Here is a 27,358-nt window from a genome sequence, read left to right on the forward strand (position 1 = left end):
GTCTCCCTTCACTCTTTCCCATTTCCATTACATGACATTTCTTCACATTAAACTCCATCTCCCATTTCTTACTCCAATCCCAAATCTTATTTAGGTCATCTTGCAGAATTTCACAGTCTTTACTGTCTCATATGTGTCTCAGCAATTTCGCATCGTCTGCAAACAAGCTCATGTAAATATTTACATTTTCCGGCATATCATTTATATATTCTAGGAAAAGTATCGGTGCCAGTACAGATCCTTGAGGCTGGCCTTCCTCGGTAGTAGGGCGGTCGGGTTGGGGTATTTCGGGGCCTTGGGGTGTGGGTGGTGACGGTGATGACAGGCGTCGGCGACACACTTGGCCTTCCATACCCTTACCGACACAGCTAACACACTGCACTCGCTGGTGTTTGGTAAGTGTACAAGCTGGCGAAGTAAATCACACGCGAGCAGCCATTTTATTTATAACTTTATTTACAAAAGGAAGAATTTGACACGATGTGGGGGAGAAAAATTCTAATCGGGACAGTAATTTTTATGCATATTAACATTTATTTATTTATTTACAAGTTCGGGTGAGCGAAAGGAACATAAACAATTAACACTCACTATACGGTAATAATAACAACAATAATAATTATGACAATAATAAGAATAGTTATAATAAACTTTACTGCATTGTTATATATTGTTCTTAACTGCTAACGAATTCGATATATATGCATAACACACACACACACACACACACACACACACACACACACACACACACACATACACATACACACACACACACACACACACACACACACACACACACACACACACACACACACACACACACACAGTTGAATTATGTCCAGGTCTTAGAAAAAAAGTATATTCTTGTTCTGCATTATATGTATATTTGCTTACATCGTTGCAACTTTTACTTATTATTTATGTTTTTTGCCACTGATATTTTTTGTTGTTTCTTATGTTTTTATTTTATTTATTTTCTCAGTATAATATTAACCTTTCTGTTTTATATTATTTTATATAAATTATTTTTCTATTTCTTTACTTTATTTATGCTTTGTTTGATTTAATTTGCTATTTTTTAGTATCGGTTTTATTTAAGTAGATTTTTTCTTTTCTTTATTTTTTTTATTCACCTACATTTTGTTTTTCCTATCTAGTTTCTATTTCGTATTTATTCCATTTGTTATTTATATTCTTTTCTGTTGTATTTAATAGATGTATTTTACTTCATTTTTTTCTGTTGATTTTATTTCATTTTCTGCTTTGTTCAAATCACTTTTGGTTTCATTTCATTTAGTATTTTTGTGTTTACCTCACGTCATTCTTCTCCCTGCAAAGCCTCGCTCGCAAACTCCCGAAAGTGGAGTAATCATAACTTCTTTATCTCTAATATTCATGTTCTCTGTGAATAGCCCCATAAATTTGCATACATTTATTTTCCACTTCGTTGAAAGAGAATGTGGCGTGATATTTCTCTGCATTACTATATTTTTTTGAACTGTATCTTTACGAGGGTCATTGCCTACCATCCCAAAGATTAAATAAGGAAAACAAAGAAAAAGGGAAAAAAGAGAAAAATAAAGACAAGAAGAAAGGGAGAAAATGAAGGAAGGAATGCAGGTAGGAAGGAAGAAAGGAAGGAAGGAAGGAAAGAAGGAGGGATGGAATGAAAGAAGGAAGTATGGAAGGGAGGATGAAATGAAGGAAGAAAGGAGAGAAGGAGAGAAAGAAGGAAGGCAAGACGGAAGGAAGGAAGGAAGAAAAGAACAAAGGAAACAAGGAAGGAGAGAAAGGTGTAAAGATTGAAGAGAAAATAATAGAGAATGGGAAAGAAAAAAGAAATTAAGAAGGAAAGAGAAAAAAGGAGGGAAGAAATAAGAAAGATAGAAAAAAACGAAGAAAAGATGAAAGAAGAGGCAAGGATTAGGAGAGAGAGAGAGAGAGAGAGAGAGAGAGAGAGAGAGAGAGAGAGAGAGAGAGAGAGAGAGAGAAGAGGAAGATATTAAAGTGATAGACTTGAACAGTTTATGTGAGTTAAGCGATGATAATATTGCTTCTATACTTCCTGTTATGGTCGCTTGTCATGTAACGCTTTTCCTCTCTTAATTTATTTTGTATTTTCTCGTTTTGTTCACTCACGAATATTTTCCTCATGTTTCCCTCCACTTCCATTTCTTTCTCTTTCTTTCTTCTTCTTCTTCTTCTTCTTCTTCATCTTCATCATCTTCTTCATCTTCATCTTCATCTTCTTCTTCTTCTTCTTCTTCTTCTTCTTCATCTTCTTCTTCTTCATCTTCTTCATCTTCTTCTTCTTCTTCTTCCTGCTGCCGTGTTGTGTGTGCCGATACGGATATGTTTTGTTCAGTCTTGTTGTTGGAAAGTAACGACGATTTGAGGATTGCTAAAAGACGCAAGTCAGGCTTCTTACAGGCAGAGCTGTAGCACACGGAATGGTTTAGGTTTTGGCTGACGGTGCCGTGATTACCTGACTCTTCTGGGGCTTGCAGCGACCTTTCTCCAGTCCTATGTTCAAATCAGTATTTAAGGTTCTGTAGTGCCTAACTTACACATATCAAAGTAGAAGGGCTTGTGTTACTATTCGGACCACTGAATATTCTTAATATCATGAGCCTTTTGGATGGATCCTCATTCTTCTACAGTCTCCCACTCATGGATGCATAGCATAAAGAGAGTGAGTCCCAACACCGACCCCTGGAGTACTTTTGTTAGGCTCAAGGAGCTACTCGAAACAGAACAGTTTCCTACGGTTCGTTGCTTTCTTCCAGTAAGGCGATCTCTGAGCCACGCTGCCAGGTCGTCGTCTGCTTCAGCTGACCGTAGCCTTTTAGGATACGTTCGTGGGGCTTCATCCTGAGTCCGTGCTGGATATTGTGCTGGAGATCATGTTTTCGTTCAGGAAACTCTATACCTGTCACTCATCTTCTCGCGACAGACTGCTGGGTCCTTTTAACGTGCTTGAGTCAAGTTTGTCTAGAAACTGTCGTGCCTCCCTCTTCTTGGTTCGTATTACTTGAGATAAGTTTCCTACCACTGGGATGCATCTTCAGACTTCGTGTCCCCGAAAGTCGACACAGACGTGAAGCTCCTATTTAGGCTCTGCCGTGTGCTGGTCTTCTAGAGGCAGGACAACGCCTCCGTGTGTCAGGAAGCAACACTAAATTTTACATTATCCTTTTCTTCACGAAATGCTTAGTCCGTATCTTTCCTTCGCACGCTATTCATTCCGCGTAGTCGCGTTTGATCCATTGATTCAAGGTCCGATAAACTCTGAGGCCGCTCACGTGCTTCATCCACGTCGCTCCCATGAGGAGGAGGAGGAGAAGGAGGAGGAGGAGGAGGAGGAGGAGAGGGAGGAGGAGGAGGAGGAGGAGGAGAAGGAGGAGGAGGAGGGGAAAATCGAAAAGATTTTAGGATTGAGGAAGTAAAAGTTGAAGAGGGAGGGTGGGGTGGGGTGACCACGGAATGCTTCATTAAACATTGTTCTGGAGAGGCGAGCGTCATGAGCCTCGCCTGTTGTGTAGGGTCTGTGCACCAACGCGACGCTGCCGGTCAGTCAGGAACTACACGCTCCACGCCCCCAGCCGCGGCACTTGTCAGGCCGAGGGGAGGCGCGCCTCTGCGAGGAGATTGTAGAGGGGCAGGGCGCCGGGCAGCAGGATAGACGCCAAAAGAAGCAAGACGAGGGAAAGGGAGGGAGGCTGCCACAGAGGTTCGTGTGCCGCCCACGCCCACCGCAGGCAGGAAAGCGCCGCCCACGTGACGAGGCGCGAGTTGGCGAGGAAGCCGCCGTCGCCGCCACCGCCGCCATGCATGGCCGCCCGGTGCTCTCCTGTGGAGGAGGAGAGAGGGAAGGCTCAACACTAACGCCTGAGTCGGTGAATGTCGTAAAGTATTATCATTATTTTAAGAGACGAAACAGGCAGAGAGGGAAGAGTGCGGACACTAAACGCTGCCCGTTCAGCAGCCCGAAACACCTGAGCCGCTGAGAAAGAAAAAAATGAAAGTGAAAGCGATGAGAGAGAAGAAAGAGGGCGAGGGGGTTTCGGTATTGGTGTTCATGCACCAATAGTTATGTGGCTAGTTTGGCTTTTTAATTTCATATTTTGGACGGGGTTACCTAATAGTGTTGGATTTTCAGAGCGTTGAGTTGACGTATAACAGACTCATTAGTAAAAAGTGATATAAAAATCAACAAAACCAAGTAACCACACTTTAAAAAACGGGTCCAAAAAGACAAATCAGCCTCATTACTGTAGATGAAGTCTTAAACAAGGTAAAAAATCAGGCAAATGTGAAAATTTAAAGAGCGGCAAACAGAAGGGAAAAAGGAAGAGGAAGAAGAAGAAGAAGAGGAAGAAGAAGAAGAAGAAGAAGAAGAAGAAGAAGAAGAAGATGAAGAAGAAGAAAAAGATTATTAAGTTTTAAGCCCTAAGAGAGAGAGAGAGAGAGAGAGAGAGAGAGAGAGAGAGAGAGAGAGAGAGAGAGAGAGAGAGAGAGAGAGAGAGAGAGAATGTTTGGCAGTCATTACGTTGCGTTGTTAGCGTGTGTTGAGGAAATCAGTCAACAAACAAACAAACAAGCAAACAAACAAATCATCTGCTCTCATCGGAATAAGTAAACAACGGAGCAATTAAAATGAGTACAACTATTTTGCAAAACGAATGCTCTCTCTCTCTCTCTCTCTCTCTCTCTCTCTCTCTCTCTCTCTCTCTCTCTCTCTCTCTCTCTCTCTCTCTCTCTCTCTCTCTCCTTTCAGGTCACAAGTTTCTCTCCTTTAAGTTGCTGTTCATACCAAGACAGAAGAAGGAGAAGTAGTAGGAGGAGGAGAAGGAGGAGGAGGAAGAAGAAATGGAGGTACAAGGAGAGGGAGGCCAGTAGGAAAGGAGGAGGAGAGAGTAGGAGGAAGCAATTTAGAAGGGGATCTATGAAAAAAACGAGAGACATATAGAAAGGTAGAGCGAGATAGGGACAAGGAAGGAGAGAGGGAAGGAGGAAGGAGCATGGAGGAAAGCAATGCGAGGCAGGAATGGAGAGATTCAAGGATGGAAGGAAAAGAGAGAGAAAGGTGTAGGTGTGGAGAGAGTGATTAAAGGCTAGGGTATGGAAGGAGGAGGAAAGTAAAAGAAAAAAATAAGGGAGGGGAGTAATGAGCTGGCTTTTGGAGAGAGAGAGAGAGAGAGAGAGAGAGAGAGAGAGAGAGAGAGAGAGAGAGAGAGAGAGAGAGAGAGAGAGAGAGAGAGAGAGAGAGAGAGAGAGAGAGAGAGAGAGAGAGAGAGAGAGAGAGCAATGAAGTTTTTAACAGTAACTTAATTTCGCCAATATATGGACGGGTGTTCGTATCATCATCACCATCATCACCATCATCGTAAACACCATCATCATTATCACGATCCTCCTCCTCCTCCTTATCAGCATCATCATTATCATCACTATCATCATCACCATCATCATCATCATCATCGTTCTGTAGACAAAATCGCAGGCAGGAACGCCTTCCCTGGACTTTACTGTGTTTCTGCGGCTGAGCCTTGAGCCCGTATATAAGACAAGAGCCCAAGCGGGCGAGTTTGGAAAGAGCGGTTTTAGACACTTATTATTAAACTCTTCCAAGCCTTAGTCTATCTATTTTAAGAGACTCGCAAAAGTTGTTGGGATTCCCTTAGGTGGTTTCCTGAGACTAGTGATAGTTTTGAAAGGCTTCTGCTCCGTGAAAGGGAAAAAACACTCATGACAACTCTACGTAGCTCCTCTCTGTCCTTGAAAAACGTTCGTAACGAAAGCCCCAAACGTTTGATAATACGATCGTCAGACCCTTATTCTCAAACCTCTCGGGGCTTACGCATCTATATTTAACAAAGCCTTCTTAGAGGACGTTTAGAGCCTATTGATATTTGACCAGGTTTTACTCCATGGAAGTGAAAAACACTTATGAGAACCCAAGTAATCTCCTTTGTGGCCCTTGGAAAGAGTTGTGTGATAGCCGAAAGCGTCTGGAAATACGAGCCGTAGCACCGCAAACTGTACGTGCAGCTTACGAGTGGCCGAGAACCGGGCGCTACAAGAGGATCCGTGCGCGACCTGACCCTGTGGTGTAGCAAACGTATACCAACACGCCAAGTCATGCACCGTAGCCAAGTAATTTGTCCGTTTACTTATGGTTTCCAGCTCCGTAAATCCCATAATCTAGGAGCAGTATGTTAATGTAACCCAATCGCGTAAAATAATAATGCCAGACCTCCCGAGGCAATGTTTTGTTATGTAAAGGTTTGTGTGGGCAGACTTGAGGGACGGGAGGGTCGGGGCCGGGCCACCGCCCCATGCAGCCGCCGCCTTTGCCTGGCGGATGAGCTGCCACGTCGGCGGAGTTGACGTTTAATTCACCCTGAGAAGTCATAAAATGGCATCCTTGACGCTCAGAAACTTTGTTGAAAAGTTGTGGAGCCAGTAAAGCTTGTGGCGTGGCGCAGGGCGTCTTTTAGCGGTAAATCACCCATTGCAACGCACAGCAAACCTGGCAGCTGGGCAAGCGGAGCGCCGCGCAAACGTCAATTTAAATGCCCGGCCCTTCATTTAAATACTCGGTAGGAGGCGTACTATAATTACTATAATTAAACGAACCTTCAATAAGCAGCTTTTGTTTATTTGTTATGATCTTGCCATATCCATCGACGCATTAAAGTCATTTTTATTTCACTGGCAAGAGTGGCGGCAGGAAGGAGGGCACAGGAGGGGGCCACACACGTCTGGTCCTCCTCGCCTGCCCTGAATCCTTTCCTCAACCTCCCTGACTCACAACACACGCTCAGGAATAGTGACAGCGAGGATTTCCCTCCAAACCATCAACAGCAACTTGTAGTGACCATGTAGCAGAAAAAAAATGAGGGTGTAGGTGTCAATGAATAAGCTTAGAACCAACTGTTATACTTGTAGTAGTTGAAGCAGTTTTGGGTCACTCGTGAAGAGCCACAAGAAACGAGAGAGGAGGTCGCCTCTCTAAAGCTGCGGAAATAAAAAGTCAAGCCATGAACATTTTTCAAGAAAGAAGCGAAGAGAAAATGGATCTTGTTGACTTTATTCTTATACTGGAAATTCAGACACAGCGGAAGATGAAACAGTGCGGAATAAACTCGAACGAAAATGACCAACGATTGATGAGACGTAAGGGAGGCATTCTAACCTTTTAAGTTATTTGTTAAAGTGTAAATAACTGTATAACAGCTACTGCCAGGACCTCACACACCACACACCCCATCCCCCTTGCTCAAGGGGGGACAGTAACCACTCCTAGTCAACGGAAAGAATCCGGCCTGAGCGGGACTCGAACCGCCGCCTGTTTGGCCGTGAAGCATTGCAGCGCGGCGCTCTAACCGATTGAGCTACTGGAGCGGTGTGTGTGTGTGTGTGTGTGTGTGTGTGTGTGTGTGTAATAATAATAATAATAATAATAATAATAATAATTTATGTTTTGCGTTAGGTTTCCCTACATGTAAAAAATAAATAAATTAATTTAATTAAATTTGAGCAGTCTATGAAAGAAAATAGAACTAAAAAGGTTTTGAAAATGTGAGCTCCCCGCATATGAAGTCTTGAAATTGTTCATGAAATTTGTTAAAATGCATTCCAGTGTATAAAACAATACACTGTTGAACAAGGCAAAGAAATTCAATACATGAATTCATATATTATATTAAAATTAGGTTGTAAGATTCCCTTGACCTTACTTACCTTCCTTCAAGTCTCTGTCCCTCCCCTTGCCACTTCCCCTCCCCTTCATGTCTCTCCTATAGCTACTTACCCCCCCCTCCCCCCTCCACTCACCGGGAAGGACATGCACCCTGGCAGTGGCCGGCGCGGCGTCCTTGGGTTAGCACGTGTAGTTCCCGGCGTCCGTGGGTGTGGCGCGCTGCACCAGCAGGGCAGAGCGCGTCACCTCGCCCGCCTCGGTAACCACGCTGACCCCTCCGCGAGCCGAGGCGTAGTGGACCTCCTGGCGCAGCGGGGAGGGAAGGGCCTAACGTTAACTCAGACGTGGGAATAGAAGGGAAGTGGAGACTTGGTCAGAAGGGATAAACGAGGAGGAGAGAGTAATGAGAGGGAAAGAGAGATACGAGAGGGTAGAGAGTGTGAGTGATAGGAGGAAATAGCAAGGGAAAGGGAAGGAAACGGTTGCCGACAAACCTGGACAAGCGAAAAACAGGAAAGAGGAGAGTGGGCAAAAAAGAAGGCAGGGGAGGAGGAGGAGGTAGGGATGAGAGGGAAGGAGAGACAAGAGGGGGCAAAGAGGGAGAGAAATACGAGTAAACAGAGACGAAGAAGACAAGGAAGAGGAAAGAGAAGGGTTAGAGGGAAGGAAGGTTGAGAAGGAGGAAGGGATGAGAGGAAAGGAGAGAGAGACAAGAAGGAAAAGAGAGGGAGGGGAATACGAGGAGAGGGAACAGAGACTAAGAAATACCAAGAGAAGGGAAGAAGTGGGAGGCCGAGGGGGGGGGGGGGATGAGAGGAATGGGAAATACAAAGGGAAACAGAGAGGAATAGGAGAAAACATTGGAAAAGGAGAATAGGAAAGAATAGATTGAACAAGAAGGAAGGGAAAGGCGAGGAGGAGGAGAGACGGACGAGAGGGAGAGGAATAGAAGGAAACAAGCAGGAGGCAGAGGTGAGGAAAATAGAAAAAAAGGAAGAGAAAGGGTTACAGAGAGAGAGAGAGAGAGAGAGAGAGAGAGAGAGAGAGAGAGAGAGAGAGAGAGAGAGAGAGAGAGAGAGAGAGAGAGTTGGGGCTGGGAGCTGTGTGGGTGTGTGGTAGAGGAAGGAAGAGATATAATAGAAGGGAAAAACAAGGGAAGATGATGAGAGGGGAAGAAGAGGGGGAGCAAGGAAGAGAGGTGAGGTATAGGGGAGAGGGAGAGAGAGGAAAGGAAACTCGAAGTACACAAGGAAATGAAAAAAAAATCAGTATACGGGGAGGAAGGGAAAGAACAAGAAGGGAGAACATGAGAAGATGATGAGAGGGAAAGGAGAGGGGAGCAAGTACGAGAGGTGAGGTTTAGAGGAGAGGGAGAAAGAGGAAAGAGAACTGGGATACACAAGAAAACAAAACAAAAAAACAGAAGATGGGGAGGAAAGGAAAGGATAGGAAGGGGAAACAGGAGACGAGGATGAGGATAAGGAGAGGGGAGGTTCAGAGGAGAGGAAGAAAGAGGAAAGGGAACTCAAGCTACACAAGGAAACAAAAAAGGGCAGGAGATAGGGAGGAAGGGAAAGCATAGGAATGGAAAACAGGAGACATGATAAAAGGGAAAGGAAAAAGGCGCAAGGAAGAGATGGTAGGTACAGGGGAGAGGGAGACAGAGGAAAGGGAACTCAAGCTAGAAAAGGAACCCGCCCCAGCCCCCCCCCAAAAAAAACGAAGATGGGAAACACAACAGAAACAGAAAAAGGGAGAGAGGTTCCAAAACTGCACACATACAAAGAGGGTGTGTTGGAAAGGGATCAGTGGAGAGAGAGAGAGTCTAAAGGGATGAAATTCTACTAAACTCAGACTTGCACGAATAAAAAGTGTGGAATAAAAGAGAATTAAACCAGAAGGAGTAAAACGAGAAGAGCAGGGAGAGCGAAGGAGGAGGAAGAGGGAAAGGAGAGTGACGCTTAGAAACAGAGAGATAGAGAAAGGGAAAGACGAAAAAAGAAAGAAGATTTGGCGATAAGAAGAGAAGGGAAAGAGCAGAGGAGTGTTAGATAAAGAGAGAGAGAGAGAGAGAGAGAGAGAGAGAGAGAGAGAGAGAGAGAGAGAGAGAGAGAGAGAGAGAGAGAGAGAGAGAGAGAGAGAGAGAGAGAGAGAGAGAGAGAGAGAGAGAGAGAGAGAGAGAGAGAGAGAGAGAGAGAGGAATGCTAAGAGAAAACGGAGTGAGGTGGAGAGGAAAGGAAGGTAGGAAGGGTTGGAGAAAGAGAGAAAAAGAGAAAGAAAAGGGAATGAGCAGGGAGCGAAGTTTAAGAAAAAAAGAAGACAAGCGCGTGAGATAACGAGAAACGAATTAAGTGGAAAAAGAAGCGAGCAAATTGCAGGATAAATAAAGAATAAAACAGAGAGGGAGAGGGAGAGCGAAGGGTATAATTTCTGGAGGCGAGAAATGAGAGTCGGGAGAGGAAGCGAAAAAATAGTTCATGAGTGACAGAAAGAGGAAGAAAAATAGAAGAGGGAGGGAGAGAAAGAGGGAAATAAAGAGAAAGTAATAACTGGGAGAAGGAAAGTAAAGAACAGAGAGAGAGAGAGAGAGAGAGAGAGAGAGAGAGAGAGAGAGAGAGAGAGAGAGAGAGAGAGAGAGAGAGAGAGAGAGAGAGAGAGAGAGAGAGAGAGAGAGAGAGAGAGAGAGAGAGAGAGAGAGAGAGAATGCAATTGTAAAACAGAGACAGAATGAAAACCAATAAAGATAACGACATCAAACAACTAATCTATTAAGCCTGAGAGACCCCCACTCACTGCCCCATCCATTCAGCCTCACAGCCTCCCTCCCTGCCACATCCATTCAGCCTCACAGCCTCCCTCCCTGCCCCATCCATTCAGCCTCACAGCCTCCCTCCCTGCCACATCAAATGACCCTCACAGCCTCCCTCACTCCCTCATCCCTCCAGCCTGATAGCTTTTTCCCTCGCTGCTCTATCCAATTACCCTTCCTCCCTTACCTTTCCTTGGTGGACCCAGGTAACCGCGTCTGGGGGCCGAGCGTGGTGCAGCACTAGGCAGGTCAGGTTGATGGTGGAGCCGGTGTTGACGTGCAGGTCTCCGCCGCCCAGGATCATGGTTCGGGGCTCTGTGGTAAATCCAGGGACCCATGAACGATGTGAGAAGGAAGAGGAGAACGATGAGGTTAACACTAACTAAAGGCTGGGACATGATAGGGACACAGTGTTAACTAGAGGCTGGGACATGATAGGGACACAGTGTTAACTAGAGGCTGGGACATGATAGGGACACAGTGTTAACTAGAGGCTGGGACATGATAGGGACACAGTGTTAACTAGAGGCTGGGACATGATAGGGACACAGTGTTAACTAGAGGCTGGGACATGATAGGGACACAGTGTTAACTAAAGGCTGGGACATGATAGGGACACAGTGTTAACTAGAGGCTGGGACATGATAGGGACACAGTGTTAACTAGAGGCTGGGACATAATAGGGACACAGTGTTAACTAGAGGCTGGGACATAATAGGGACACAGTGTTAACTAGAGGCTGGGACATGATAGGGACACAGTGTTAACTAGAGGCTGGGACATGATAGGGACACAGTGTTAACTAGAGGCTGGGACATGATAGGGACTCAGTGTTAACTAGAGGCTGGGACATGATAGGGACACAGTGTTAACTAGAGGCTGGGACATGATAGGGACACAGTGTTAACTAGAGGCTGGGACATGATAGGGACACAGTGTTAACTAGAGGCTGGGACATAATAGGGACACAAGAGTAGCCATCACAGCACACAGACGAGAATAAAAGGTTCACACTAGGCCTCAGCATTGTAATAGGAAAAAAAGAGAAAAAAAATAAAAGAACTACGAACAGGAATAGGATAGGCCTTTTTTTTTTCATTATTTTTGCCATTTAGCTGCTTCCTTTGCAGTGAAACAGAAGGAACATGGAAGTCTAAACATTTCCCTCGTCTGTACATTACTATATACTAAAGACGGCTTTTATCTGGTGTTACTGAGACACGCATAAATGAAACCACTTGAGATGGGTTTAGTATTTTTTCAAGGCCTCCTTTTCCCTAACCTGTTCACCTCACCACGTATGGCTATATAGCGGTACATATATAACACGTGTCATTATTATTATTACTATAAGAGCTGCCTGTTCAGAAGCCCCCAAACACCTGAGACGTAAGAAAGAGAACGTGGATGTGAAAGCAATGAGAGAGGGGCAGAAACATGACAAGATGATGTATATACGAGCAATGGATTTAATCTTGTGCCTCTTGTAGACTGTTTATAGACGCGAGTGAAAAGCTCTAAGTAAAATGCTGCTTGTTCATCAGCCCCCAAACACCTGAGACGTAAGAAAGAGAATATGGATGTGAAACCAATGAGAGAGGGGCAGAAACATGACGAGATGATATATATACGAGCAATGGATTTAATCTTGTCCCTTTAGTAGACTCTTTGTAGACGTGAGCTGGTTTGATACTCCACCCCCACTTTTGTCTGGATTTTTTTGGCACTCAGTCGTTTACGTGAAGAGGCAAGGAAGTGGCGTCTGAAAAGCGGCAGGAGCGTAAAACTTGTAACGCATATATGAACACGAATCCTTCCAACGGTGAGAGGAGACAAACTTTTAAAAGGAGGAAAAAGGAAAGGCAAACACGGCGAAGGAAGAAGCTCGCCGAAGCAAAATTTTATAAAGTTTTATCGCAGAAGAAACATAAACACACACACACACACTTACACACACACACACACACACACACACACACACACACTGAAAGGGATATATTAAGAGAGAGAGAGAGAGAGAGAGAGAGAGAGAGAGAGAGAGAGAGAGAGAGAGAGAGAGAGAGAGAGAGAGAGAGAGAGAGAGAGAGAGAGAGAGAGAGAGAGAGAGAGAGAGAGAGAGAGAGAGAGAGAGAGAGAGAGAGAGAGAGAGAGAGAGAGAGATATGAAAATGAAAATAAGTAAAGTGGAGTGAATGGATGAGAGGAGAAGGAGGAAGGAGGGAGATAGGACTAGTGGACAAGAAGTGGAAGAGAAAAAAAAAGTTAGCAAAGAGGTTGGGGGAAAGTTTACATGTGTGGAGAAATGGAAAAGAAAAAGGAAAAGAAAGTTAACATAGAGTGTAAAAAGATACAATGTAAGACCAACCGATCGGGCAAAACACGATGACGAGGGAAAAAAGGAGAAGGAGGAGGAGGAGGAGGGGGAGGAGATGAAAAAGAAAAATGAAAAGCTCAAGGATATGGTGAAGAAGGATGAAGAGGGAGAAGAGGAGAAGGAAGATGAGGAGGAGGAGTAGGAGGTAGAGGAGGAGGAGGAGAAGGAGGAGGAGAAGGAGGAGGAGGAGGAGGAGATGAAAAAGAAAAATGAAAAGCTCAAGGATATGGTGAAGAAGGATGAAGAGGGAGAAGAGGAGAAGGAAGATGAGGAGGAGGAGTAGGAGGTAGAGGAGGAGGAGGAGGAGGAGGAGGAGGAGGAGGAGGAGGAAACATGGGAACATGGACTAGCAGGCAGCAGAAAGCTTGTTGGCTCATTACTAGGCTGCCTGCTTTCAGTGATTTAATCAATCCGTTTGCCATAGGAGTGGCTTGCAGGGAAGGATTAAAGCACTTGTGTACCTACTCTTGGATACGTTCAGTTCACTCCCGATGCAGGAAAGTGGCGATCAGTGCGTTTCTTGAAGGAGTTGATTGTCTCTGCGCTAACCACTTCTGCAGGGAGGCTGTTCCAGTGGCGAACAACTCTATTCGAGAAATAACACCTGCCGATGTCGGTATTGCATCGCTTTGCTTGAAATGTTTTTCCGTTGTTTCTTGTCCTCGGGTTTGTTTGTGGCGTGAAGAGTTTGGAGTGATCAACATTGCTGAGCTTGTTCAGGTAGTTAAAGACTTGTACGTATCATGTCTCCCCGCAGTCGTCTCTTTTCCAACGTGAAGAGGATGAGTCGCTCGAGTCGCTCTTCATAGGGCTTCGTCCTCAAAGATGGTATCATCTTCGTGGCGCGGCGCTGTACTCTCTCAAGTAATTCAATGCCTTTCCTATAATTTGGAGACCAGAACTGCACGGCGTATTCCAGGTGGGGCATTACCAGCGAATCATACAAGGATAACATAACTCCCGGCGTCTTGTATTCGAAGTTCCTCGATATGAACCCGAGCATTGTATTGGCTTTCTTACAGGCGGACTTGCAGTGTTTTGTTTGTTTCAAGTCACTGCTGATGGTGACCCCGAAGTCTCTTTCCTTTTGCACTACCTGTAGTGGTCAGCCACCCATGTGGTATGTGTGATTGCTGTTTCTGGATCCGATATGCATTACTTTATATTTAGTAGTGTTGAAGGACATCTGCCATTTTTCTGACCACTAAGTGACCTGGTCCAGGTCTCTCTAGATAATTTCGCAGTCTGCCGTCGTGAGAGCCTTCCCACCCACCTTTGTGTCGCCGGCAAATTTAGAAAGATTGGATTTTAATCCTAGTTCAAGGTCGTTGATATATATAATGAAGAGTATGGGTCCCAGCACTGACCCCTGTGACACTCCACTTGTGACCAGGAGCGAGAGAGAGAGAGAGAGAGAGAGAGAGAGAGAGAGAGAGAGAGAGAGAGAGAGAGAGAGAGAGAGAGAGAGAGAGAGACGAAACAGGAAGCAAGTGGCAGAGGGTTAAAAGAGTACACTGTGAATACCAAAACAGAAGCAAACAAGAGTGAAATCCTGTGGTATCGTTGCCTTGCACTCACCCTGTACGCCGAGTGTGACGAAGTGGCTGGTCGGAGGCGTGGTCCCAATCTGACACTCGTAGACCCCCGCGTCCCTTTGCTGCACCCAACCCACCAGCAGCACCCAGTCACCCGTGGACGACTCGTGCAGGGCCTGGGGGGTGAGGGGCGGAGAAAGGTGGAGGCTTAGTGGGAGATCGTTATGGTTAACAGAGGGTAGGGAAAGAATTTTGGTTAGTGGTATGGAGGGACCTTAGCTTAGCGTGAAGGAATTATAATTTGGATATCATTAAGTCCTGCCTTTTACACCTGAAGTTCCTCGCTATGAACCTGAGCATAGAGTTGGCTTTGTTATGTTTTTTTAGACCCATTGTGCATGATGTTGCATTTGTCAACATTAAATTACATTTGCCACTTTTCAGACCATTTGATGATTTGATTGAGGTCTTTTTGGATGATTTCGCAATTGATCTTTATGAGACCCTTTCCACCCACTTTGGTGTCATCAGCAAATTTCGCTAAGGAGGATTTCAGTTCTGTTTCTAAATCGTTGATATATATGATAAAGAATATAGGTCCCAGCACTGACCCTTGAAATACTCCGCTAGTGACTGGAATCCACTCGGAAGCCTATCCATTGAGTAGCACTCGTTATTTTCTGTCGGTAAACCAACCTCTTATCCACGCTATCAGATTGGTTCCAATACCCGCGTATTGTAGTTTCTTTAGGAGTCGCTCGTGCGGTACCTTTTCGAAGGCTTTCTGGAAGTCCAAGTATATATTATGCATGGGAATGTGGTCATCCAAGCTTCAATAAATAACTTGTAAAAAGGGTAATAGATTTGTTAAGCAGGAACGCTTGTTTTTTAAACCGTGTTGGGTGTCGGAAATTACATTATCGTCTTCTAGAAATGACAAGTTTGTCTCTAATAATCTTTTCGAGTATCTTCCCTGCCACTGATGTCAAACTTATGGGCCTGCAGTATAGGAGGAGAAGTAGGAGACGGAGGAGTAGGAATAGGAGGAGGAACTGGTGGTGGTAAAGCAAAAAATAAAAAAAGGCAAGCAGACAGACAGGCAGACAGACAGACATAGACAGACAGACAGACAGACGGAGGGAAAACAAGGAATAAAGAATGAAGAACAGAGAAGCAATTATCGATGAAGGAAAAAAAAGATCTCTGAGATGAACGAATATATTGAGAGAGAGAGAGAGAGAGAGAGAGAGAGAGAGAGAGAGAGAGAGAGAGAGAGAGAGAGAGAGAGAGAGTTTCCCCTCCCTGCAACATAGACATTACACGCCACTCCGGCATCGTCATCACAATTACTCAGACGATGATGGATAACACGCACACAATCTCTCCCTCCCTCTTCCTCCTCCTCCTCCTCCTCCTTCTCCTCCTTCTCCTCTTTCCCCTCCTCCTCCTCCTCCACAACCCGCAGCGTTGGCGTGGCTTACAAGGAACAGTGTTAACATCGACGCCTTCGACAAGCAAACCCATGCATGCATCTCGTAGCGGTAAAAACAAGAGTCTTATGTCAGTCCTTCACACGAATGCACGTAGTTTAATACCCAAAAGGGACGAAATTAGTGCGTATATTGCAGCAGAGAAACCGGGTATAGTAGCCATCAGAGAGACTTGGGCCACTTCCGCACATCTATTATCCGAACTGTCATTCCCTGGGTAAGAGAACTTTCACAAAAACCGGACTTACAAAAAAGGAGGGAGCGTAATATGCTACGTAAAAAGTACGCTCTCTGCAGTTATAATCGGCAAACAGGATGCAGAAAATTATGACTCAGTTTATGCGGAGGTAACCGCACATAAAAACAAGAAAATAACACTTACAACGGTATACAGACCCCCAAAAACAGCAAGCTACCGACGATACTGCATTATATGATGAGATTCTCTTACTAATACAAAACAAAAATGCAATAATAATAGGCGATTTCAACTGTCCTAACGTGGACCGGGGCCTGAAATGGTAGAGGACTCATTCCTCACCCAAGTTATAACTAAACCGACGAAAGAAAACAGCATACTAGATCTTGTGCCAGTAAGCGACCCTGACCTCATACGTGACTGTGAGGTTGGTGAGAAACTTAGTGCTTGCGATCACCACTTAATCCGTTTTAATGTCAGCATAGGGCACAAACTCATTGATAATCCGGCAGTAATACCAGGCTACAGAGAAGCAAATTTCAACCTAGCCCGTGAACTACTACCCCCCGCCACCTGGGATCAACTTGATCTTAACTTTAACGTCAATACAGTCGACAATGCTTGAGACATCTTCAAAGATAAATTCCTGGAAACAGAGCGGACAACAGTGCCTATGAAATCCAGACGAGTGAACGGCACTGTGGATGACCACAGACATCATAAGGGCAGTAAACTTGAAAAAAAGGAATTATAATTTAATGAAGGAAAATGACACGGCCGAAGCCCGTGTACGGTATCAAACCAGCCTCAGAGCCTGCCGAACCCTCATGCGGACTAGTAAACGCAACTATGAAAAGCAAATAGCGCACGAATCCAAGACCGACCCTAAGAAATATTTCAAATATATCAGAGCAAAAAAGAAAGCAGAATCCAGCATTGGTCCGCTGGTAGATGAGACCGGATCGCTAACACAGGACTGTCAACACATGGCAAGTATTTGAAGAAAAACAAATCGCCGGGCCCTGACGAAATATTCCCACGGGCTCTGAAAGAATGCAAGGATATTCTGAGGGGCACACTTATCAACCTATCAACCCGGACTCTAGATTCTAGGATTAAAGATGAGCTCCGGGTAAGGCAGCATGAGCCAATGCAAGATGGCACCACTATAAACACTCGCCTGCGCCAGAACGGGCTGAGCCGACCATCAGGACCCACCGGGAAGAAGCCTTGGACCGACCATCCGGATCCACCGGGAAGAAGCCTACCGGCGCAATAGGCCAAGACGTAAAAAAAAAAAAAATACCGATATATTTAAGATGTCGGTAAATTCTGGATATGTGCCCAACCAATAGTAGCTAATGTGACGCTGATTTTCAAAAAGGGAGACAAGTCAGTCATCTCAAATTATTGCCCAATTAGCTTAACATCAGTTGTAGGCACGATATTGGAGTCAATTATAGCCAGAAGCATTCGGGAACATTTAGAGAAACACTTTAATTCATGACTCACAGCATGGGTTCACGAAGGGTAGGTCTTACCTTACTAAGCTGTTGTCCTTCTACACTAAAGTAATCGAGGCGGTTGACAGAGATGAAAACTATGACATACTATATCTAGATTTCAGTAAAGCGTTCGACAAAGTCCCTCATCACCGGTTATCACTAAAATTACAGGCTCACGGCGTAAATGGGAAAGTTTTGATCTGGATCAGGGCGTAGCTTAGTGGTATGAAGCAGAGAGTGCAAATCAATGGTAAAAAATCTGAATGGGGCAGTGTTACGAGTGGAGTCCCACAGGGGTCGGTGCTGGGTCCGCTGCTTTTTTTTATTTACATCAATGATTTGGACAAAGGAATTAGTAGTGATGTCAGTAAGTTCGCAGATGATACCAAGATCGGTAGAGTAATCCAATCAGACCAGGACGTTAGCGTCCCCCAGGATGAGCTTGACAGACTATATGATTGGGCAGGGAAGTGGCAGATGGAATTCAATGTCGGGAAGTGTAGTATTATGAGTGTAGGTAGGAATAATCCCTCACACACTTATTCCTTAAATGACACACATCTAAGCAGGTCTGGATGTAAGAGAGACTTAAGAGTCCTAGTGAGCGCTGACTTCCGTTCTAGGGCTTAATGCATCCAGGCTAAAAATTGAGCAGAGTACTGAGTTTCATCTCAAGGAGCGTAAGCAATAGGAGCGCTGAAGTCATCCTCAAACTTTACTTCGTACTAGTTAGACCTCATCTCGATTACGCGGTTCAGTTTTGGTCACCTTACCTTAGAATGGATATCAGGATGTTAGAATATGTACAGAGGAGGATGACAAAGATGATTCAGGGGGTGAGAAACTTGCCTTATGAAGACAGGCTGAAACATTTAAATCTACACTCTCTAGAAAGGCGAAAGTTGCGAGGACACCTGATTGAAGTTTATAAATAGATGAAGGGCTTTAATAAAGGGGATGTCAATAGGGTTTTGGATGCAAAAAAAAACAGGTAGGACACGTAGCAATGGTTTTAAGTTAGATGAATTCAGATTCAACAAAGACATGGGCAATAACTGGTTTACCAATAGAGTGGTGGATGAATGGAACAGGCTTGGCAGCTATGTTGTGGGTGCCAATACCATAGATACATTCAAGAAAAGGTTGGATAAAGTCACGGATAGTGAGGTAAGGTGGGCTTGAGAGTACAGGAGCTGCCTTGTATAGGCCAACCGGCCTCTTGCAGACTCCTTACGTTCTCATGTTCTTTTGTTCTAAGCACGAAATTCACGCTTGTGGATGGACATGATTGAAAACCGACTTTAGTGTAATTAAACGTACACTCTCTCTCTCTCTCTCTCTCTCTCTCTCTCTCTCTCTCTCTCTCTCTCTCTCTCTCTCTCTCACACACACACACACACACACACACACACACAAAGATCCATATTCTAGAATATTTCGCGCCTAAGTTTGACAAGACATTCTTAGGAGTTTTGAACATTTCTATGTGTATTGTTATGAACCTAGTAGTAGTCTGAACCTTTTCTTGTAATATGAAATTAGAAGCACACATTAAACCCGATTAAACTCATTTTCGTTCTTTGAAAACAGTTGCTGTGAGAGGCGGAAGCGTCTGAGAATGCCGGCCTTTGTATACAGCAGCTCGCCAGCTTTAAGGGATCAGCTTGGACCTGGAGATCGTTGTTGTCGCTTCTGTTTACACGGTTTTCACTGTTTATATTTACTAGTGTCTAGATATGGTTTATTTTACTCAACTTTTTTATTTATTTACACCAAAGGACGCAGCATCCCGGATACGAAACAAGAAAAGATAAGAAAGACTGCTAAGATAAAATAAGAAGTTTCAAAGGAAAGTCAACACCAGTCTAGAGAGTGTCTTGATACTCTCCTCTTGAAAGCGTTACTTCTAGTTTTGTATCTGGAGTCCGCCATCTTATACTTACGTTATATGCAATGAGCCACATATTTTGACCCATTATCCCACCCACACTGCATCCCACCCACGTAAAGACACCTGATTCCCTTTTTTTTGCCGTATTACTATTTATTTAGTGATGTTGCAAGTTTGGCTCTCTCATTCCATTTTGGGACGGAATTGGCAAGATAATTTGATTTCCAAAGAATTAAGTCGAAGTATTAGAAAATCCATCTTAAAAAGTGATATAAAAATTCACCGAAATCAACTAAACACGCCTTAAAAAAATGGGTCAAAAATGGCAAATCAGCCACATTAGTGTTGAGGAAGACTGGTACAACGTTATATAATTCTGGTGAGTGGATTTGTAAGCTTCCAGACCAAAAGAAAATGCTCTACTATAATTTTCCCATTCTGTTTGCAGCAAATATTGAAGTTCTCTTTATCTTGTGTTCGGGGGCTCACCTGGAAGCGCTGGTCCGTGGTGTAGGTGTAGTGATCCACGGTGAGCAGGTGAAGGTCACGGTGCCTGATCCACGACACCTGCGGGAGAGGAAGGAGAACACGGTGTATATTACTGTGTGACCTATCTTTCGGCCACCTCTTTCTTTTTAGGGAGCAGTAGGCTTTTTTTTTTTTTGTTTGTTTTTTTGTTGTGCCCTCTCTGAACTGTCTCCTAAAAAAAAAAATCTTGGCCACTTCGTCTCTATTGCGGCGGCTTCTTTTTCTTTATTACACTGAGAAAACTGTGCATGTAAAGAACGGAAACTACCTTCTAAGTAGTACTGAAGCGGGAGATGAAATAACTTGAACCGTGACGAAGGAGAGAGAGAGAGAGAGAGAGAGAGAGAGAGAGAGAGAGAGAGAGAGAGAGAGAGAGAGAGAGAGAGAGAGAGAGAGAGAGAGAGAGAGAGAGAGAGAGAGAGAGAGAGAGAGAGAGAGAGAGAGAGAGAGAGAGAGAGAGAGAGAGAGAGAGAGAGAGAGAGAGAGAGAGAGAGAGAGAGAGAGAGAGAGAGAGAGAGAGAGAGAGAGAGAGAGAGAGAGAGAGAGAGAGAGAGAGAGAGAGAGAGAGAAGGGCTATATCTACCCACCGTATGGTTCCCGCGGTCCAGCACACGACACCTGAGGGAGGCGCGCCCCCCTAGCACAGACGAGACGTTTCCTGAGTGACCCGGATCCACCTGTGAAGGAGTACACTTTTCAGGACACACACACACACACACACACACACACACACACCTCACCTCACTCCCCGCCTACCTACCCACACCTGCACCACTCCCTTTAGTTCAAGAGTACGATGTTGCCAACGCGCTACTCAAGCTCAAATCGAGACGCTCCACTACCCCAGCTGACCTCCCTATCAAACTTTACCAAGAATTTTCCACTGAATTAGCCACTCCTTGTGCTCCATCTTCAACGCCTCTCTCCATCAAAGTCAGTGTCCCGCAGACTGGAAGACAGCCTACGTCACCCCCGTCCTGAAAGCAAGCACACCTCAGTCCCTCAGCGACTACAGGTCCATCGCCATCACCCCGATACCCAACCTGCTCTGTGAAGGCTTCATCTTCAGATGGGCCTATTCTCACCTCGCCCCCCTCATGGACCAGCAGCAATTTGGGAACATCAAGTCCTCCTCCACCACTCACTGCCTCATTGACCTCCTCGATTACGTCTACAGAAACCTTGAAAAACGCAAAACTTCAGTGGCCCTCACCTTCGTAGACTTCCGGAAAGCCTTCGACCTCGTTCATCACACCACCGTCATTACCAAAGCCATCAGCCTCAAGCTTCACCCAGCCTGGTGTCCTGAATACTTTGTCGCCCAACAAATTGAATACAATTGGAGCCAATGCTAATATTACCATCCCAGAGAACAGTTTTATTTCCAAAGTAACAGCAGAATACTTTGACAATGCCAGCGCGCAACACAAGACCATTTTGAAGCGGGTTAAGGCTCACGGTATACAACTCTGTACCCCGCCTCTTCTGGATATAAGTTCTTTAGACAGTTACTTGCTCGATGGTATTTCGGTTAGACTCCGAATGGAACTATCTAGTAATGCATGGCTGCTAAATTCTCCGACTGCCTCGTGAAGGCGTGGTCTCAGATTCATTTCAGATAGCCATATGTCGTTTCGGAGATGTCAATCAGCAGGTCTTTACCCAAATATCTTAACCCATTAATATTGACCGCGCTGTGTGTGTGTGTGTGCGCGTGTGCGTGTGCATGTGTGTGTGTGTGTGTGTGTGTGTGTGTGTGTGTGTGTGTGTGGGCGATAAGACGCCGGGGAGCAGGTGGACGGGGGATATATTCCAGCCAGGTCATTAACCTAATGTCTTTACCCTTTTCCGTGATTATAATCTTGCGGTCATTCGAGCCCTTTTTTCCGCGACCTTATCTCACTTGACCAGAGGGGAGGGCTCATGCCGTTTCGTAGATATCAATCTTTACCCAAATATCTTAACCCTTCAACTACCCCCTCTTCCGTCACCCCCCCGCTGGCCACCCTCTCATCCGTCACCCTCCCGCTGACCGTCCTACCCCCACTCCCGTCACCCCCCCGCTGCAGTACGCTAGCCCGAGAGGGCGGTTGGGGGGGTTGGAGGGGGGGTGAAAAAAGTGAAAGCTGTGGAGGGGGGTCCAGCTACCCCCTCTTCCGTCATCCCCCCGCTTCCCACTTCCGTGCCCCCCCCACTCAGCTACCCCCACTGCCGTACATTTGTTACTACTCATGCCTGCCAAGACTGTTTCACTAATCCGCCAATCTGTTCCTAACCCAGTTCTTACCCGTGTCTTTTGAATCTAAATGTATCCAACTTAAACCCGTTGCTTCGTGTCCTACCAGCTCTCTTACCACCAAAACCTTAATAACATCACATATACTAAAGGCCTATTATAATTTATAAACTTCAATCAAGTCTCGTCGCACCCTTTGTATTTCCAGATAATGCAGATTACAATGTTGTTCAGTTTTCATTTGGCAAATTTCGCAACCCTTGAATCATTTGTTTCATCCTCCTCTACAAATCTAGCATCTCGTTATCCATTTTAGAGTAAGGTGACTAGAACGTAACCACATGATTGAGATGAGGTCTAACTTTAGCTAAATATAGGTTGAAGATAACTTCGGTGATTTAACTGCCCACGCTCCTTGAAATGAAACCCGCACCCTGCTCGGACGATTCTTAGCTTGGATGCATTGACCCCTTGGACTTGGCTCTTTCTTTTCCTCCGCGACGCCGTCCTCGTCCTCCTCCTCCTCTTCCTCCTCCTCCTCCTCCTCCTCCTCCTCTTCTTTCTCCTCCTCCTCCTCCTCCTCTTTCTCCTTCTCTTCCAATTCCTCCTCCTCCTCCTCCTCCTCCTCCTCCTCACTTACCCAGGGTCCCTGTCTGTGAGTAGGGTGGGGTGGGGTGGCGAAGTCTGGATGGGGGCTGGCAGGGGAGGAGGGGAGAGGTGCCATCTTGTCCTGGGGTGTGAAGGATGACGTCACCACTGTAAATGAGAGAGAGAGAGAGAGAGAGAGAGAGAGAGAGAGAGAGAGAGAGAGAGAGAGAGAGAGAGAGAGAGAGAGAGAGAGAGAGAGAGAGAATTATCATACTGACAAGTAATAATGAAACCAATTATCCAACTATAACTTACTTCCTGGTAATAACTTACACTACACACACACACTACACACACACACACACACACACACACACACACACACATACACACACAAACATACATATATATATACATACATACATACATACATACATATATACATACATACATATATACATATATATATATATACATCTCATTACAATAGTCTGTCTTTATTCTGCTTCTTCTTTTTCTTCTTCTTTTAATTCTTATTCTTTTTCTTCTCTTTTTCCTTATTTCCTTTTCTTCTTCCTCTTCTTCTTTTTTATTTTCTTCTTCCTCTTCTTCTTTTTCTTCTTCTTCTTTTTCTGCTTCTTCTTTTCCTTCTTTTCTTTTCTTTTTTTCTTCTTCTTCTTCTTTTTCTTTTCTTCTTTTTCTTTTTATTTTTATTCTATTTTTCTTCTTCATCTTCTTCTTCTTCTTCTTCTTCTTCTTCTTGTTATGGGGCATAAACAGGAAAATACTGTTCAGAGTATGGCAATCTTGTAACGCTGCTGCCGCTTCACCCTCGCTGATCCGGAACACTGCCTGGCGTCCTTAATCCTTATCAGCGGACGGGTGTGTTACGAGGCCGAAGCAGAGGAGGAGGTGGTGAAGGAGGAGGAAGGTGTGATACGGGAGGGAGATGGAAGGTGGGAGGACGCGGGGAAGGGAGAGTAGGTGCGAGGAAGAGGCGGAGGAGGGAGGTCAAGTAGAAGATAATATTGGGAAACACTCAAGTCAGTGTGCCAAGGGGTATAAGTGGAGTGTGACGATGCTAAGTGTCATATTTCTGAACATTTTGCCGCCGAAGTACACACATTTGACAAGGCATTCCTAGTTTTTTTTTTTTTTTTTTTTTGGACTTTCCAGGGGTAATATTATGAACCTGGTGGTAGTCTGGCCCTCATGAACCTGGTGGTAGTCTGGCCCTTATGAACCTGGTGGTCGTCTGGCCCTTATGAACCCGGTGGTAGTCTGGCCCTTATGAACCTGGTGGTAGTCTGGCCCTTATGAACCTGGTGGTAGTCTGGCCCTTATGAACCTGGTGGTAGTCTGGCCCTTCTTCTGTAACATGAACCTAATAAAAACACTCTTGAGAACCCGACTGATCTCCTTTTCGACCTTTGGAGATTGTGGGGTTCTTGAAAGGTCTGGACTTCCGAAAATCCCGTAAATTCTCAGCAATAAAATGTATAAAATAAAATATCTGAAAATTGAGTTTCAGACTCACAGCCCCTTCGTGTCCTTTAATTATTTAATTATTTATGACCAGTCACACACCCATAGGACAAACAAAGGCCAGATAAACCTGCTCTTATGTTTATTTAAAGCAACAACGAAACTCGCTGGAATTTAAGAAATAATTAATTAATCCCAGGCACACAGCAACCTAGCTATCTATCTTAAAACATTCTAAGCTAATAGATTACTTGACTGTAGGTGGGAGAAGCGGGAGCCACACCTGATCCTCCGATCTGCTCTCTTCCTCAGTCCCTTCCTCCATTCCTCCCCTTCTCTCTACCACACTCCCCCCCTCCCATCCTCTCTGCAAACAATTCCCTGCCCGTTCCCCTCCCAGTCCTCCTCATTCCCATTTCCCTTCAGCACGGGGTCGCTTACACCTCCTCCCACTTCTCTCACCTTTTACTTCTACATTAACACATTAAATTGTCATTTTATGTGCTAACAAGACTAAAGTTGCCTCGTTCCGGAAGCAGCCAACGGTTTCAAGAATCAACTAAATACCTTAAATACGAGATCGAGTTCGTGAAAAAGCTCTGATGATATTTCCATTCATTTTTTCCCGACGAAATCGCGGAGTATGGAGATATTATGCAACACTTTTTAACACCTGCGCATAACCCCCCTACCTGTTGTACGAGGCGTCACGCGATGGCCGTATTGCTTTAAAAAAATAGTGATGCCGTGGGGCGGAGCATCGGCATTACTGCACCCGTGCAGAGGCCGTCCAGCGAGGATGACACGAGCAATATCCGCTCACTCACAGCTTAGTAACGGGAGCTCTGTCACGTCATTCGCTCGGTCTTATCACATGTTCCCTTGATTAAACAACTTTTTTAGAAAAAGTCTGCTTTCACACTATCCGGCCTCTCGCCTTGGCCGTTAACGGCTCAATGACTCCCCGGCGCCGTGATCCTTTCACACTATCCGGTTCCTCGCCACGGAGAGTCACGATGCAGAGCCGGCAATCTGCCTTCCTGCCTAGATATAAATTCACCAGTATGTTCCCTGCAGCTGAATAGGGATCTCAGGCAGCATCTGAAAGTCATGTAACTCTTTCACTTAAGGAAGAGGGAAAGGCAACAGTACAGAATCCACTGGCCACAACCTCATCGAACAAAGATATACACAGAGTTCATATGAGGAAGGAGGATGCAAAATTCTTTAACTAGTATTCTCCTATGTCCATGGACGCTTGGTGAACTGCTACAATGTTTGGACAAAAGCCTGCAACATGAGAACACCAGTGTGCGGCCCACTTCCCTCCATGCTGACACAGCCACTTCTTCCATGCTGACACAGCCAGAATTCAACTGTAGTAGTCATTTAGCGTCTTGGCCCAAAATATTGATTTCTCCTCAACAAGGGATACAAGTTGGCCAATGTCTATACTGTCATCAATCTCTGTGCTGATGGAAAATAAATCAGTAGAAAAGCGCGGAATAACTGCTGGGTGGCAGCCGTGCCAGCCACTGGACGGTGCAGCGCAGTGGGGCGCCCGGCGTGCATCCGGCGACAGAACGGCAGCCCCACTGTGAACATGCCGTGTGAAAGGCTACATAGGAATATTCACTTGACTGGTACCGGCCTGAGTAGGTCCCACGACGAGGAACCGGGTGGTGTACAAGTGCTCTAACAAAAACGAGAGCTTGCTCGTAAACCAGTAAGAGAGGCTCCGTCCCGCCATTCCCATCGTCCGTTATCACACGTCCTCAGCCCGTGAAGTGCTGCTCCGCCCTGTTTGGCGGACGGAGAGCAGGTGCGAGGCACCCCGAATTGGCGGCCGTGTTTTAGTAATTTTTGACGAAGTTATTATCAAGGAGACACCTGGCAACTTAACCTGACCTATGCCAAGGGAAGGTAAAGCAGGAGGTCAGTCAGGCCACCACCTCCTTCTCCTGCTTCCCTTCCTTTTCCTCCTCCCCCTGGCGCCACTATAAACACTTGCCTGCACCATAACGGGCTGGTGCCGAATACCATCCAGGCCCCTCAAACAAGCCTACCGGCGCAATAGGCGGAGACGTAAAAAAAAAAAAAAAAAAAAAATCCCCTAATCCTAATCTCTCTCTCTCTCTCTCTCTCTCTCTCTCTCTCTCTCTCTCTCTCTCTCTCTCTCTTTGGCCAAATTTGTGGCTTTACCGTGTAGCAGCGACGGGCCAAATTTGTGGCTTTACCGTGTAGCAGCGACGGGCCAAATTTGTGTCATTATATAAACCCCCCAAATTAGATGACACATAAACTGATCACAAATGCTTTGATATATATTACGAAATGGTTTGTGTGAGTAATGATTTTTTTCTCATTTTTCTCGCTTAGAGGGACCAATAAGAAACATGATCCCCGCTGCTACCAGGTTAATATGAACGACGATCGAGATTCTCATTATTATTATTTTTATAAGAGACGAGACGAATCAGGTAGATCTGGAGGAGTTCAGACACAATAGGCTAAGCTTCCTGTTTAGCCGCCCCCATACGAGAATGTAAAAATGACAGCGAAAGCAATGAAAGAGAAGTAAAAGAAGATTGTACAAGTGAAGCGACAGAAAAACATATATGTCATAGAATACGCAAATAGATGGATGTGTGTTATCGAGGAAAAGGAAGGAAAAGAACTAGGACATATAAGGTTTAAAGGTGAGAGCAGGCGGGCCGGAGTATGAACATTATGGCCGAGGAACGAGACGGATGTGCATTATCAAGGAAGAAGCGCTTAGTTGTTAAAAGGAACATAAACTTAACGCAGGAGATTAATTTAATACTCTCACAATGCAAATTCCCCCTCAGGAGTATTGCACAGTGCTCAGTGTTGTTTTAATCATTATTGAAGAAAAGTTTTATACAGTAGGTGATATTGATTATATAGTAATAAGAGCCATTTTTAAAAGAAGAGAGAGAGAGAGAGAGAGAGAGAGAGAGAGAGAGAGAGAGAGAGAGAGAGAGAGAGAG

The 27,358-nt window shown here is 45.0% G+C and overlaps 1 pseudogene; it reads right to left on the reverse strand.

The window, feature by feature from the left end:
- Positions 1-434: 434 nt before the first annotated feature.
- The window catches only part of LOC126980519 (lachesin-like), a 49,331-nt pseudogene continuing 22,407 nt past the window's right edge, over positions 435-27,358 (reverse strand).

Source organism: Eriocheir sinensis, chromosome 44 (genome assembly GCF_024679095.1).
Source record: "Eriocheir sinensis breed Jianghai 21 chromosome 44, ASM2467909v1, whole genome shotgun sequence".
NCBI lineage: Eukaryota > Metazoa > Arthropoda > Malacostraca > Decapoda > Varunidae > Eriocheir > Eriocheir sinensis.